Source organism: Anser anser (assembly GCF_964211835.1).
Source record: "Anser anser genome assembly, chromosome: 10".
Taxonomy (NCBI): domain Eukaryota; kingdom Metazoa; phylum Chordata; class Aves; order Anseriformes; family Anatidae; genus Anser; species Anser anser.
In genome coordinates, this window is record NC_139730.1 from 7,819,941 (window position 1) to 7,836,454 (window position 16,514).

The window sequence follows — 16,514 nt, forward strand, 5'->3', positions numbered from 1 at the left end:
TCCCTTCTGCTAAATAACATGACAGGATGAGACAGAGACTATACCCAAGAGCTTGTAACATATACCAACGTGGTAGAAAAAGAGTAGAAGGAAAGTCAGATTCTTGACAGGTACAGAACTAAAGAAGGGGTGAATTAAATGGTTTCCTTAAGGTCGCATACCGAGTTTATGGCCAGAACTGAGTGCAGATCCCTTGAGTCCCAGTCAGGCCTTTTATCACCGGCATGGCTCTTCCTTTGCTGCTCTCCCAGGCTGTCAGTCTCATTTGTCCTATAGAAATATTGAGATAGCTCTGGCAGATGCATTACCTAAAGAGGAAAATGTCTGAAATTATCCTTTCTTCACTCCAAGGAGTGCCAGGGGAAATCTACATTTCTACACAGTAACTATGTTAACCACTTAATTCCAAAGGAAGCAGATAGCAGGAAGATATTAGTGTGGGAATGAGCAAGTAAATAAAAGGATATTTCTCCCCAATAAACCTCAATTCTCTGGGAATTATTTTTGAAGTCTACAAAGTTAAATTACAAAGAAGCCTGCCAGAACAGGTAATGACTATACTTCAGGGAGAGGCAATTGTCCCAGAAAATTTTATGTGCTATGGTTACAGTGCTGGAAGCAAGAATTTAACCAATACGAAGGATTTCTGGGTTACAGCACCTCCACCAGGGACTTCGGGAGGAACTCTGGTACTACTTAGCACTTGATGTCTAAACAGATTATGAGCTCTTGACTTTTTTGGCTTGTTACCTACTCACTCATACAGGTCATTTCAGTGTTTTAAGAGGAATTGAGTGACCACTGGCCAGGAAGGGCTGAAAAATCTGACTTTAAAGCCCAGTTGAATGATGTTGAAATTTAATGTTGATAGAGGTGAAACATCTCCCTTCCTCCAAGATCACTCAGGCTGACACCCACTGTTTAGTGACGGTGGAAACCAGAACAACTGCATGTTTTCAGCAGAGTTGTTCCATGTTCATGGGGATTGGCAAGGCTGTGTGAGGAGTACCATGTTTGCATGAAATGAGCAATGAGCAAATGGGCTTGTAGGTAGGGAATGCCAGAGATAGGGTTGTGCCTACTATAGGACCATAGATTCAGGAACTTGTGGGTAAATTTTTATTTAGCAGCAGCTTGGTTGTCTCTGTCAGACAGGTGTGCAGGATGGCGTGACTCTGAGGAGTGTTATTTGCCAAGTAAAAGGCACAGAGAAGGAAATCTTATCTTGCACTTTCCAGTGTCCCCATTTCATAAATATGATACATTAATATTCATTATACCACGTGCATTATCATTTTGGAAGGAGATTACTGGGGATTCACTATTTTCTCTCCATCATATTTTCCAATTAGGATCCTCTCTTTTGCAAATAATAAGCTTTTTTGTTGCCAGAGGCTTTGCAGCAAAGTTCCAGTCAGGGCTTTGGAGCTCTGCTCAACCTCCATTTCAAAAAGAAGTGCAAATTGAAGAACAATTATATTTTTAATAACAGGTTAATCTTGCGGCACTAAATATGATTAGAGAATAGCCTGGCTAGCGTGGAAGAATACAACAGATTTTAGGAGTCATTCCCAAAAATTGCTGGGGGATGGGAAAGGGTGAATCTGTACAAATACACCACTGAGTTCACCGGGGTGGCTGAGGTTTCGGGGTTCTTAGGGGATGGACAAGAGGATAAGAGAAGAGTGGAGAAGCAACTAAAAAGAGTAGCTTGAGTCCTTGTTCCTACACCATGAATAAGTCTTTTGGCTCTGTTGTTCTCTCACATGGACAAAAACATTCAGGCCTGTTCTCACTTGGTGGCAGCAAGGCAGGTGGCTGGGGATGGGTTTGGTGCACGCTGCTGACCTGTGCTGGGCAGGGGAAGAGCAGACCTTCAGCTTCTGGGAGTTATCTCAGCTTCTTCTGTACCTCGAGTCCTTTCTTTAGGCTCCTTTGTGCAGAGGCAGAGGACCAAAGCACAGCTCTTCTTCAAAGAGGAAAGAAATGAGGAATAGGTATACAGTAGAGACACTTAGATGATTAAATGCCAGAGACCCGAACACCAGATAATGCTTGAGATAAACACTGAGATGCCACCAAAAGCCACTGTGTGGCTTTGTGTGCAGCCACTGGTCCATCACACTTCTGGAGAGTGAATTACAAGCAAAGGAAATGAGGAAAAAAGTGGAAATGTTATTGAAAATGCACAGGAATGCCAGAAAACCCTTCCTCTTCCTATTCCCCCACTGCCTCTCCTCTTCTGAGTGTCTGTTCCCTGAAAGATTCTTTGCCTTTGTCAGTTGTGGTAGAAAGATGTCTCCAGGTGAGCCTGCCCTATCACTCTGGGCACAATTAGACTAGACAAGGCATCTACAAAGACAAAAGATGTCCAGGACAAGGAAAAATCACCCCTCTACACTGCTCCTTTCTCACCTCTCCACGCTGCTCTGAAGCAAGTACTCGGTGCCTACAGCCCTTCATGCCCACGCAGATCTTTAACAAAGCGAGCCATCCTCACTGATGCTAATTAGTTAGGCTCTAGATTTCTCCTTCAATTACCACAAAGTTTTAAAGGGGAAAAAAAAAGAAAAAGAAAAAAAAAAAGAAGTCTAAATTTACAGTCAACCCTTTGAGAGGCTAACTATTCCCCACACACACATACGCATGCTAGTAAAACAGCCCTTTAAAGTTGTTGGTGTTGTCAGTTACAAGAGCGGCATTTAACATTTAATGGTTGTTTTTGGTCAGAGCTGTTACTTTTCATTGTTTGCTAGATTTGTTCCTTAAATTTGCTTGGCTCTGTGCCATGCAGTTCTTCTAGATTTGCTTTATATTGTGCTTGGGGTTGCAAGATCTTTTATGATTTTTTTTTTGTTTTGAAGACATTTTATGAAATGATTTTCATTTTTCTTGCCCAGTCCATTGTCTTGTCGTGTCTGATATTTATCTGGAGAGCCCAGGTGTCCCCTTACAAGCCCTCTACAAGTGCCAACGTGTTCACATTCTCCTCCCAGTACAAAGTCACCAATTATCACAGTCGTGAGGATCCCTGAGAATGTTGTTGAGTTAATTGGACTGGACAAAAGACTTTGGAAAAAACGGTACCTCATCTGACAATGTTGCCTGGTAGCTCTTATAGAGGTCTATGGGAAAAGCAGAGTAGAGATACTAAGGAGACAAAAAAAATGAAGAAGTGCCTTTACTTATCGTCCATAATAATGGAGAGGCTGGATGAGCTGTTAAATTAAAACAAATGCAAAACAAGAAAATCTTGCTGTGCCTCTTGACCTTTTTTTTATAAACAGACACTGACCCATTATTTGCCAGGTCTGTTTTAACCAAAATTTCAGGCAGTGAGAGGTTTTCACAGACGTCTGCCACAGATCTTCTTTGACCAGTCATCAAATCTGCATCGTCCTGGTGTCCCAGTGGTCCTTATTCCTGGTGCATGTGATTGAAATGTGGCAAGATTTCAAAGACAGGACAGGCTGATCATGTTGTTTGGGTTCACCTCTAGCTGCAAACATGCACAAGACGCTTCCACAAAGGCTCTTTGCAGAGTACAGAGGGCACCCAAAGAGCTGACCCTGCAAACAACAAGGGGACAAACTTCACCTTCCCATATATTCAAAATTTTCCTTCCACCTAGCCATATCTTTCCTCAGCCAAACAATATTGACCTGTAGGTTTTTAAGTTCAATTTCTGCTCCTCTTACATCTTTACTGGCATGTTTACTGTGCTCTTAATTAATTATTTGTAATTGCTTGTGTTTTTTCCCTTCTTTTTGTGCCTTTGTTTCTTGTTTCTCTCCCAGCCTTGGTAACAAGATGTTGCATCTCTCGAGGCTGGCGGGGTAAAAGCCTATTAATAAATAATTAAGTTCTGAGGCTCCAGCAGCGTGGAGTCACGTCTTGCCATCACATGGCTGGAGTCTCCATGGCGACTCACCGGTGTGAACTGAAATGCTCTCTTTGGGAGGAGGCGAGAGGAGGTTATACAGGGCAAAAATGTGTGAAGTTAAATTATACTTTAAAAAATTAAAGGTGCCGTTATGCTGGCTAGTTCTCTAAATGATCTAGAAAGATGGAAACCTCCTATTAGCCCTGCTCCACCAGCATCCCTCGCTTCTGGCTGCCACTGCCCCGTGTTTATGTTCTGCTCCAGAGCCTCCAGCACTGAGGCTTTTCCACCCTGTAGATGCCAAGCAACGTTTTCCCATTACCCAGTCCCCTCAGACCTTCCCAATCTGCAGCAATCCTGCCACCAAACTGTGCAGCCTCAGTCCCTACGATGAGAGTGACTGATTGCTAAAGAAAAGCGAGCACAAACTAATTTGTCATGTGTCACCAAATTAAGTCTTGAGGCCTGGAGTCCAGAGGCTCCTGCTTCTCTGCTCCTCTGTGTTCTTGTTTCCTACTACATTAACATGTCGCCTTTTCCCTGGAGTCATCCCGCAGCCTACGTTTGTGCAAAATTCACACCTGCTCCTCATTAGAGCCAGATTTTGAGAAGTCTTTGCTGCGCATTTCTCCTTTTCTGGCAATACTCAGAGGCAGCTTCATGTGCTGGCACACAAAGTAGCCCTTCTATTTTTCCCATCTCATAATCCACCTCTAAGTATAGCAAAGACATTTCTTGTCCATTCAAAGCTGTAGTTTTCAAATGAAAAGCAGTTAGCTCAGCAGTTCCAGCATCTGTAAAAGTATGTCCTTGTGCGGCAGCGTGATCTGAAACTCCCTTAGCCTGTTATCAGCTTTCCATCTGTGTTAGCAGCTACGTTATTCACAAGCATCCTGATTGATGTATTTCAGCCAATATAACTTTCCCAAACCCCACTTCTCCAATAATGTTTCATGGGAACACGAGAAATTTCTAGCTCCTTGTAATGCCAAGGATGTAAATCACACTAATTGTCTCCCAGATTTCAGAAACATCCTGGGCTTTCATTTCCTCTGCAAACTTCTGGAGCATTTACATTAACTTTTGGCAGGTAAATGGTAGGGGGCCCAAACCATCCGTCAAGTAAAGCCGCATTGAAAACACATCAAGTTAGGAGCTGTGGCAGGTAGGTAGGTCTCTACTCCAAGGGAACAAAGTTTTTGATATCCCAGTTCCCTTCTGCTCGCAGGAGGACACGATGTGCAGCCCAGTAACCTCACTCTTTCCACCCAGGGACATTTGCTGACTGCTCAGTGTCCACAGCCCCACTGGGAAGCAAAGTCCAGGGGGCAAGACATCCTCTCTGTGTTACACTCAGTTTTTCTTTAAGCTTGTGGTATGGGATCAGGGCAAAGGTCTGTGTGGTAAAGGGTGGCTCTGGTCTGGCAGAGCTGAAATTTGCTGCAAACAAATTTCACAAAGTGTACAGCCAGGGAATGGGTCAGTTCCTCTTTCTTATTACCAAATTTCTGGGAAAGAGTGTGAAATAGAAAGGTTTCTCTCAGCTCTTTTTATTGGCCTATTTCCCCCCTTTTCTTTTTTAGTGGAATCTAAAGAGGAGATGAAAGATGGCTTGAGTGAGGTTATCACAGGGATAAAACAATACTTCAAGGTGTTTCAGACCTGTTTTCATGGTGTTCTCTTGTAGCCACGGCAGAGGTTTTCAGAAATTGTTTCCCAGCCTTTCTCACCTCTACACTCCTCTCCTCCCAACAGACTAAGGCCAGAGCAGAAGAGGAAAGTGGATTAATTTTTTTTTTCTTCAGCAATCTGGCATGCTGTCTTTGCTTCCACACTTTTGATATTCACCAGCCCCAGCAGAAAGCAAACAAGCAATCTGAAATTCAGGGCTTGATAGGTAAAACAAAGAATAACTATGTCAATTATTTTGATTCTGAGGAGAAATGTTTGCTTTTTTTTTTTTTTTCCTAAGACTGTCTATGGTTTCTAACACTGAGTTGGGATTTAAAATAATTCGTCTGTATTTAAGTGATGTTGGCAACCTAATTTTGACTCAATAGTTCCATGACACTGAAGGAAAAAGAGAAAAAAAACTAATTGCAAAACACAAAATAAGCAGAAATGGTTTCAGTGAGGTGTTTTGATCATCCCCATGAGCTGTTTTCTTGCTGTGTTGTGCGTGACTGAAAATCAGAAAGTGAATCTGCCTATTAACAAATGGGAAGCTGACCAAACCAGTTTCATCAGACTGCAGTAGAAAAACAGAACAAGGGAGAAATAAATGTAGGAAAGTAGGTGATTAGAATTATTTCCATTCTGTCAAAGAGAGCGCATGAATGATACAGGAAAGGCTTCCTCATGAAGATTTTAAAAAAAGAAAAGAAAGAAAAAGCATAGTTTAATTTCTTAAGATGGGGAAAAGGATGAACAGATTCCCATGGGGGTGACTGAAGCGTGGTGTCATGGACTGGCAGGGAACGAATGATTTGGGGCAGCCCCTGAGAAAGGACTCCACCTCTTCTCCTAACCGTAATCTGGTTTCTCTGTGCTGCTGCTCGCTTTTGGAGTAAATTGCAAACCTGCACAAGGAGTTGAATAAACAAATTACTGCCTGCGCATGTGTGTTCATTAGGGGAGAAAAAAAATAAAAAAAATGCTGATTACTTGGCAGCCTGGCATTTCATAATATCACAAAGGGTTTTGAGAGATGAACAGCTAACTGCAAGCCTGCCGTGGAAACCAATATCTTCACCTGTGGGAAATGCAAAGATAACAGGCAATTGTGACTAAAAATGCAATTACTACAAGAGAAAAAGATTCACTTTCCTCCATGTGCATAGAAATCATGAAAAGATATTTTCATCCTAGGCCAACAAGGCCTGAAGCTGGGTTTTATTCTGCACTTAGAACCACTAATAATTTTTCACCTCTTATGCATCTCCCAGACAAAAATATATTCTTCTCCATCTCACCTAGAAGGATCTCTACTTCTACGCAATTATTTTATCAGATGCAGGGAAGCAGGATAGAGAAAGCAAATATTTGCCTTTGATCATTTAAAATTCCTATTTTCTCTCTCTCTTTTATCCTGTCTTTCAAGATCAGATTTCTACTGCAACATGAACGTGGACAAGACAGAGCTTTTAAAAGAAAACATCCTAATTTTTAACCACAATCAAAACATAAGAGAAGCACAAGGCCACTCGGTGCAGAAGATGAGGAAGGCACATCCTGCACACTGTGGGATGGATGAAACTGGTAAACGCCTATATAAAGCTCAGCAAAATGCCTTGTCTTTCACACTCCATTTGTTGCATCCCTTCAGGCAGCTGACCTGCCAGCTGATTGCTTTACTTCGGGTCAAGAAGTTCAACCTCCTGTAACAGGACAAGTTTTCTGAGCTTCCCAACCAGAGACCAAAATATTCACATGCAGGACCCACATACCTGGGGTATGCTGGAAGGAAGGGGAGCTTCAGGGGCGATGTGCAGTGACTGCTCTGCAGGTTTTGTGGAACACTGTAGATAGATGCTCTGCACCATACAGGTTTGCAGTGTGTTAGAGGGAAATCACCCATGAACAAAGAGACATCTTCATGGCCCTAGGTCTAGGAAGGAAGCTTGAGGGCTCTCTTGCATTATCTTTTTGCTGCAGATCCTCTGAATTCAATACGCTGACCTCCAAATACAATATGTTGGCCTTCTGTCTCCAAGTCAGTGCACTGTGTTGGCCTCTTGTGATTGTTCTGTGAGTGGGGTTAGCTAAGGGACACCTCCTTAAAGTTAAGTGGATAGAGCCCATGATTTGGCAGAATGAACCAGGACTTAGTCCAGCACATGCATTCTCGTCACACTGTGCATTGCTCCTACACAAGTAAGAGAGAGAGAGTGCTTCATTGGTCCTGAAAAGTATTTTCATTAAAAAGGAAAAGGCCTAAGAATCAGACTTGGTGTCTCAAACTGTCACTGACTCAAATACAGAGAATGAGACTATCAAAAAATGAGTTATTTCTTTCACCTGAGTCTTTCTGGATGTGGCTGAGTTCCTCCAGAGGTGAGGGGCATCACCTATGTGTAAGCTCAGCAAAGCCCCATGACCACACCTTTGTGAATAACAGATTACCATCATTTTACAACAGCTACAAATCTTGGCCATGCCATTACATCTAGAAGGAAAACAAATCTACTTTCTTAGCAAATATGGTACATTGATAGGCAGCTTTCTGACTTAGGAGAGGCTTGACAGTGTACAAAGCCTTTCAGCAAAGATACTGCAGTAAATCTTGCCCAGGCTGAAGTATCTGAAGAAGCGCTTATACCTCACTGATCACTCAGCCTTAGATTTGTGATAAGACAGAAATCATTGCCATCTGATACCTCTCTGTTAGCCTGTAAGATATGAATCAGAGAAGTCTGTGCTCTGTCCAGAGTTGACAAAACATATCAACACAACAGAAAACATCATTGGTCTGACACCTGTGCTGGCAGCCTCAGAAGGAAAGGGAAAGGGGGACGTAGTCCATGCTGCCCACTGGTTCCTCCAGGGCAAAGCTGAACCTTGCTGGTAAGGGGAGGAAATCCCTGCTGGTGACACCCAACTGAATAAATTACCTACCTACCTGATTATAGAAGCATCATCCCCCTCACCAGATAAATGCTTTGTAGAAAATCAGGCACACTGCTTCTGTCTTTGGTACCATCAGCCCCAGCTGGTGGGGTTATAGTGTCTCAGTGAAGAAACCCCCAATTTCATAGTCTCAATAAAAACTACAGAACAACCTTCCCAGGATAAAATACTTACGTGTATAGTAACTTTTCACCTCACCTTTTGCACCTGAAACAGCACGTACAACTACACAAAGCAAACAGGGCCCTTTCTGGTGTGTTTTGGAATAAGCTGACATCCACACTTAAACATATTGCGCCGTACTACATTTCCTGGGGCCCCCTGATGTTGTTACTATTCTGACAGACACAGCCGCCTCCCAAATTACACTTATTCTGACCTTATACACACTGACACAGAAATGCCTTGAAGACAATGTTGTCTCTCAGAGGCGCTGCGCATTCACACATGCACATGCACACATACACACAAAATTATGTCAGCCATTTAAGTAATCTTTGCTTGGTTGTTCTTTTAAAATGCATCTTTCGTCTTTTTGTAACCAAGGGCTTTAATATTCAAATGTTCATGAGCACCAGCTTTATTAAAATTAGGGCTTGGGGAAATGTCTTCGAAAAGGAGAAATGAATATTACCCAACCATTTAAAAGATGCTAATTAATGGAGTTCTAAAGCCCAAAGAGGCCATTTGACGGAGCAGAGATTCCTCTACCAGACAGATTTGTAACTTATCGGTTCGAGTGGCAGAGGCGGAAACAGGAGACTAGCAAAATAAAATGCAAGTAGGTTAAGAGGAACAATCCTCCAGGTGTTCCGAGGACTCCAGAGTTTAGTTCTGTGCCAGCAGTTTGAGTTTTCTGCCTATGAGCTCTGTGTGTGAAGATTTTTCTTTCCCTGACACAAAGCAGAGTTTGTGTCTCTTCCCTGCTGGAACTGCCCTGTGCTAGGAAGAAGAAGCCATAGCCCACACGCTGCTCAGCCACGGTCTATTGAGAGTTGTGGCTGCCAGCTGCTGTGGTCACAGGGGGATTTATTCTGAGATAAATCTAATCTCAAGGGTACAGGGGTATATCCATATGTATACATGTGCACAAGGAAAGAGCTTTGCGCTGAGAATAGCAAAGATACACTGGAATGGTCAGAGCTCTCCAAGCAGACTTTTTTAATGATTATTTCATCTGAATGTATAAAATCAGGGGAATCTCAGCAGCTGTCCACTGTCACACTTCCCCAGATCCTGCCTATCTCTTCTACTCTTAGCAGAGTGACTGAATTCATATCTGTATCGCTGAACGTGGTTACTAGCATCCTAAATTTTTCTGTCTCCTCTCCTGGCCTGTTCTTCTCTTTGTGCACAGATATAACTCTGGGTCAAAACCCAGAAATATTCTTCACACTAGAGAAACAGATTCTTTTGGTGCCTATGTGCATACATACCGACTCCAGCTCTGTAGTAGAAATGACATCTCTGAAGTCTGGCAGAGATTCGTTGCCACAATTTCCATCAACTACTGACATAGCTCTTGCCAGGTCAGTTGCTTTAAGAAAGTCAGGGTGGGCTGGTGATTTGAACCCCATCACCTTCCCTTTACCAGGTGGCAGTTTAAGTGGTCATCTGTATTTGCCCCATCACACCTGATTTCCAGACTTTGGGCTGAAGCTAGACAACTTCCCCCCTTCCCAGCACCAGATCCCAGCAGGGACAGGGAAGGGAAGCTTTGAAAGGGGCCTGGGAAGCAGGATCCTGGTTACAGCCTCCGGCAGGCAGGGTGCTGGTTGGGATGTACCTCTTGGAAACATGCCCATCATTAATCACTTCCCTGGCATCAGCTGGGTGCTGCTGGAGTCATGACAAAAGCAGAAAAAGAAGAAGGTAACCCTAAGGATGGGCAGAGAGATGGGTGGCTTTCTGGTTATATCAATAAATAAAACTTTCCTTGCTGCATCCACCACTCAGCCAATGCTCTCCTCCCCACATAACCTAAGCCTCCTCAGAGAGCTCTGATCCTACCATCCTGCCTGTCTACGGTACCAGCACGAAGACTCCAGCCTCTGTGATTCATCTTGACTTTCTGGGGGAAATTAGAGCAACAACCACCAGAACAGAGCAATCGACAAATAGAGCTCAGAGGGGCTCAGCTGAGACTGTTGCTGACCTAATGAACTCATTTATGATTCATCTTATGTTTTCATGCTCTCATTTTCTCTCTTTTTCTTTTTAACTCCCAGACCAAAAGCTTCTGATTCAAAGTGAGTTCCCTACATTTTCCCAGTTGGCCTTTGAAAGCATCTTGGATGCCATTTGCTGAACAGGGAACCCCAAACAAGTAAGGGGAATGGGCCATTTAAGTCTGTAAAAATTCCTTAATGTTTATGAGGAGGATGAAATCTCGGCATTCGAATTTTGCAGCTGAGAATTCCCTCTGTAATGGACCCACGTTTCCACTGACCTCAGTCTGAGTGGAGGTTCAGCCATTTGACCTCAGCTTGGAGGTTTGAGCCTGTCCTACAGTGTGTTGTCTCCTTATGTCAGTGGTATTGAGATTGCAGACCTGACAATAGCTCAGTGCAAGCTGTTAGTATTGCATTAATCTGCCTAGGGGGTGGTGTGCCTCTGCTGCCTTTCCCTGATCAGCCTTGGCTAAAAAAAACCCTTCGGCTAATGTAGTAAAAGCTTGAGACTCTTCAAGCAGGAGGATCGGGGTGTTTGGATAAAACATCGGGTCAAGGAGGCTTAATATGTTATTGCACATCATCTGGGCGAACTTACCTGTTCATACATGTGCTCTTTGCCTGGAGCTAGTGCAAAATAATATGATGTAGCTTCGCTTTGTTTCACTGTCAGCTAAGTTAAATTGCATTATTATATCTTTGTCACAAGCCAGGAACGTGCGCCCAGACTGCTACCTCAGCTCTTCTGACGTTTGGTAACTTGTTAAGCTGCTCTCGCTTGATCTTGTGTCAGAGCCTGGAGTCCTTCACAGCTGTTAGGAAGTCCTTGGAAGACCTGTTTTTGTCACCTTGGGTTGTATTCGTATTTACAAGGACTCGTGGCTGCATATAGCACAGACCCACAGGGGATGTCACAGATTGAATGCTTTTTATTGATCAGGAAAACCAGTGTACACATCCCAAGAGACCAGCACTTTCGATTCACACCCTTCCCAGTTCTTTTACAATAATAATTATCATCATTAATTATTATTAATAATAGTAGTAGTAATAATTAATATTAATAATAATAATCTGGAAAGGGATTTTAAAGAAGAAAATGGTTCTGTCAAATCTCTGATATCTGCAAAGCTATAAATAGAGAGATACTTTTTTCAGTTCATAGAACTTCATTGTCTTCAGAGAGATATTGGGACGAACAGCATGAAAAAAATGATGTTTGTTTCTCTTGTAAAATATAGATTGACCCTCCTAAATGAAGACAGTTGGCAGGAAAGATATGATCTGAGACAGAAAAACAACAAAAAATCAGAGCTAATGTAAATTTGTCTTTTTAACATATGTCTTGACTTCAGCAGCCTGCCATAAAGAAAATGAAATGCAAACTGGAAACACAGGCTTGTTCTGATAAATGCAGGGGGAAGAATAAAACTAACAAATATATTTGTTTCCCTACTAATCCCTCTTCATTATAGGACATAGCTGTTTTGCCTAATGGTCACAAATGAATCCAATATGAACTCAAACAAGGGGAGGTTTCTTTTCTGTTTGTAGATTAAATCATTTGTAAAAATATTTCAAGTGCAGTCAGCATCAACAAAGTCAAATAAAACCTCTGTCTCACAAAAGCAAAATTTACCATAGCGAATATCTTTCTATGACAACTGGTAAGAGGTAATTTTTCCCTGGAGCCAACTTCCATTGGATCAGTGATGCACCAGTCTATAGCAGAGAGAGTTTGCATTAGGATCTGTGTACCAGTACGCATAATGAATCACACCCTACATTGATTTAGTAAACCAATAGGTTTTATTAACTCAACAATGAGATTAAAATGGATTAAAACAGGAGAGGGGCTCTATCATTGTACTAGTAATTTACCCTTGATTCTACAGCAAGTGCAATTCACTTTGTTTTTAATACCTGATTAGAGTCTCTCTTAGTATTGCTGTAATGTTTTCTCTGGGGGGGGAGTGTACTGGATGCAGGCAAATCCTATACCAACATGTAACTACAGAGAAAGCAAGTTAAAAATAAATAAATAAAAACAACTTTAATCAGAACTGGGACTTTGCACTGTTATCCCAGACAAAGAAGTCAATAATTTTTCATGGCAGGGACTTCTGAAGCTTCCTGTGCTAAAACACGTAGAAAAGACCCCCAGGACTACAAGAAAAACATCAGTGGGTTATGTCTACGCCGCCCTGCTCGCTCTGATAGCCAGCACCTGCAGCGCTGCGTAGGAAGCTCCAGCAGAGCCACAGCACTGAGCAGCAGCACAGAGCCCAGCACAGGCTGCAAGATCTGCCTGAGAATAAAGTAAATTAGGTCATGCCAAGCTGCACTGCTACCGAGACCCATGCTGGCAATTGTAAAACTGGGGCTACTTCACTACGTTATGGCTAGTTGAGATTTGTGCCCGTCCCAGTAGTTCCAGCACATTCAGGATGCTACCCTGCCCTTCCTGCAGGACTTCTCTGGGAGTCTTTCAGGGCAAGCCAGTGGTTTTCAACCCAGTAACCCAGAGATGCTTGGGGATCTGTGGATTATTCTGAAAGGATCTGCAATGGGCAGCTATACATTTTGCAAAACTAAAAGCTATTGGAATTAAGCTCAGAATTTTTGGAGGCGGTTTATGCTTGAAAAGCAAATAGGATTTAATGGCCAGCAAATTGAAAAAGCTTGAAAAACACTTGCATACAACCTGCCCTAGAGTCTAGAGACAGACTTGGAGATAATTCTACTTTGCCTGGCTGAACAACCTACCCAAATACCCCCATGGACTCAAAATGGACCTTCACAGAAATTCCTGTTACTGCCCAGTTGGGCCTGAACCCTGCCCAGTGAAGGCCAGTTTTGTAGGGGCTGGGCTATAGGATATAGAAGCTGAGAAAATGGGGCTGGAGAAGACAATACAAAAGAATCTGCTCCTCCTCCTGAGCCAGGAAAATTAACATAATAAGCATTTTATTGCTTTAGTGTGTTTTTGTATAAATTGTGTGCAATTGAGTTATGCCACACATGTGCAATAAAATTAAGCAAATATTCAATGTCTCTTCACAGATAAAGCTAAAAGAAATCTAAGTCTCCCTTCCTGAGTTAATCCACCATGAACAACTCGATCAATAACCATCCTTCTAAGCAGACATCCACCCACCTCACTCCTTCCCACCTCCTCCTGTTTTCTGGGAGAAGTTTGATTTAAATTGCCAATAACCATACTCACGAACACTGTAATTATGACAATCATTATTATTGCTATTTGTTATTAGATCAGTGAAGGAAATGCTTTTTCTGTCTATAGGAATTTATAAGATTTTGAAATATTTTTACCCATTGTGTATTCGTCAGTGTTTGTGAACCAATAATCTGAAAAAAGTACAGATCAGATCAATGCACAATTCATATAGATAACTTCAAAATATTTCATTTAGATGGTGGTGAGCTTTCTGAAATAAAAACATAATTAACTTATTTATTGAAAATGAGGAAACAGGATGTTTTGGCCACTTAAAAAAAGTGTTTCTTCAGAAAGGGAATATTCATTTAAACTGAGCTCCTCTATAAACAGTTTGTATTGTCCTACTGACATTCAACAACACGAGAACTTTTAATCCAAATATTGTCAGCTTGCCATTTACAATTAAAAGTTTATATATCACACATGGAGCTGCATAAAAAGTTATTGCTTGCATTCTCAAAGGAAAAAGAATGGACTTAAAGGAGTTAGGCACAATCAGGGATACAGAGCCCTAAACTTCTTAGGTATTTCTCATACCATCTCAGCCCTCCGGTCACACAGAAATGACATCTAATTCTGCAGCCCTAAGAGAACATTCCATAGCTCTCAGAATTTTATTCCAGGATATAAATACATTTGTATATAATTACCAAATCATCACCAAACCATTATCCATCCTTTTAACATTTCAAATAGTCTCTGAAGGTGTTTGTTTGGAATGAATCTGATCTTATTACCTTTAACCCAGTTTTCTGAGTTTTAGCCAAACGTTGTTAATCTCAGATATTTAAAATCCAACCTCTGAAGCATGGGCAGCTGATACAGACTTGACTTGTCACGGAGTTCAATCTGTGAACTTGGCAATTGCATGAGCAAGTGACTCATGCCCCAGTTCGTGTTTGTCTCTTAGCTCAGACACATTCATCTTGAGCAGAGCTGTGAAAATAATTGTTTTTCGGGGGTTGGTGACGCTTCTGATTGTATAAGAATACTGTAAATCACATTCAAAACCTGATGCCAGCTACCTTTACCATCCTACTTTTAAAAGGTTGCATCTAAAGAGGTTTTCTGCTCATTTCTGGCATCTTGAACTTCTCTGACCCTTTGTCTTTGCCTCTTCGCCCTAAAACCTTGGGGCATGTAAGGCCTTTACGCCATTAACTGTCATTCCTCTGTGAATGCCCTGGCTGTGTTACCTTTGCTTGGTCTAGCTCCAGACGGATGCTTTTGTCTGTGTAAAGCGGTGATGCTGAGGCTCAGCAGGTCAGTGCTGTGAGCCTCAGCAACATGGGAAGAGAGCTGAAGGAGAACCTGCACTTCCATAACCATACACAGAGGTCTTTTGTGATGTCTGCACCAACAGCTCCAAAAGTTTCAGCAAAAAGTCCATTGTCTTCAAAGAGAATGGATGAGCCCTGGAGATTTAACGATGCTTCAGGCAAATTGTGTAAATTCCTGCCTTTGTAAAAAGGGGGTCAGCCACTGAAGTCCACCAGGGAAAGACGGTAGCAATCAGCTAATACATTCTGCTGGAGGCACTGCATTCAGTCCCTGTGACGTTGCTGGTGCATAACAGAGCAGCACTGGGTGCAGCAAGCTCCTTGTGACCGTGTTAGAAATCAAGTAGCGCATGGGACACCCTCTTGCCTGACAAAAGAAAAAAGGAGTCGGGCTGAAAATAGTATAATCCAAGGAAAAGCTATGTAACTTAGAGGAAGATAAAAAGAAGCTCATAAAATGTGGTTCCCAAGGAAATGATGTAAGCTGAGAAAATAAATATGATGTGAAAATCCAGCCTGACCATTTGCTTAACCCAGTACCCTGCTTCCATGTTAACATGGGTGTTTGACACAGCACTCTGTGGGAACATCCGCCTCAGGTGAAGAACTGCAATTAGAGTATGTCCAATGTACCATCTATTTCTCCTTAAGCTATCCGAATTGTCCTCTGTTGAATAAAAAATGATAATCATATGAAAAGGTCTTTAACCCTGCTGCAAGCGATAGAAGGAAACAGGAATATTCTGAACATACCCACAAAGTTTGTTGGAACAGGCTGGGGAAAATCGGTCCAATAAATGTCTAGTTCAGAGCTAGGTGCTCCAGATGGCATCAATATATCATAAAGTGTCAAAGAGAGCCTTTCTGAATGCAAATTACTATTCACATTTTACCTAATTTATGCAAATTAGCTCATTCAGTCTTCCACCTAATCCTCTCTGGAGTTACTCCAAGGTTTGAAATGAAAGATATTCTTCTTGCAAAATATATATAATCCATATTAATTGCTTCTGATGGAGATGAGTGGGATGGACAGCTATTTCAGCAGTTAATACTTTAATCGCTTCACCTCAGCAGCAGCCCTGCTTCAGGTGAGCAGATTTTGGCTGTCTGTCCCCATTGCTAAAGCAAACCACAAACGACTGCGTGCCGGGATGCTCCTGGTGATGAGGGCTGTCAGGCAGGCAGACTTGAGGAAGGAACCGATAGGCATTGAGCAGCATTGAGGAGAGAGCTGGCATGTGGGCAGATCCAATAGGCAGCAGCCCAAACCGTCTTGGATATCTAAACTGGGAAGAGGACTGCAGGAGAGG

At 42.3% G+C, this 16,514-nt stretch overlaps 1 long non-coding RNA gene across 2 annotated transcripts; it reads right to left on the bottom strand.

Annotated features, from left to right (window-relative positions):
• Positions 1–329: 329 nt before the first annotated feature.
• LOC310904663 lies at positions 330–16,170 on the bottom strand. Of its 2 annotated transcripts, none has more exons than XR_014588517.1 (3): positions 16,095–16,170; positions 9,946–15,568; positions 330–3,569 (listed from the first exon to the last, which is right to left on the bottom strand). It is a non-coding gene; the product is annotated as an uncharacterized lncRNA (long non-coding RNA). The 2 variants fall into 2 exon arrangements; XR_014588518.1 differs by lacking the exon at positions 16,095–16,170 and adding an exon at positions 15,955–16,092.
• Positions 16,171–16,514: the final 344 nt, after the last annotated feature.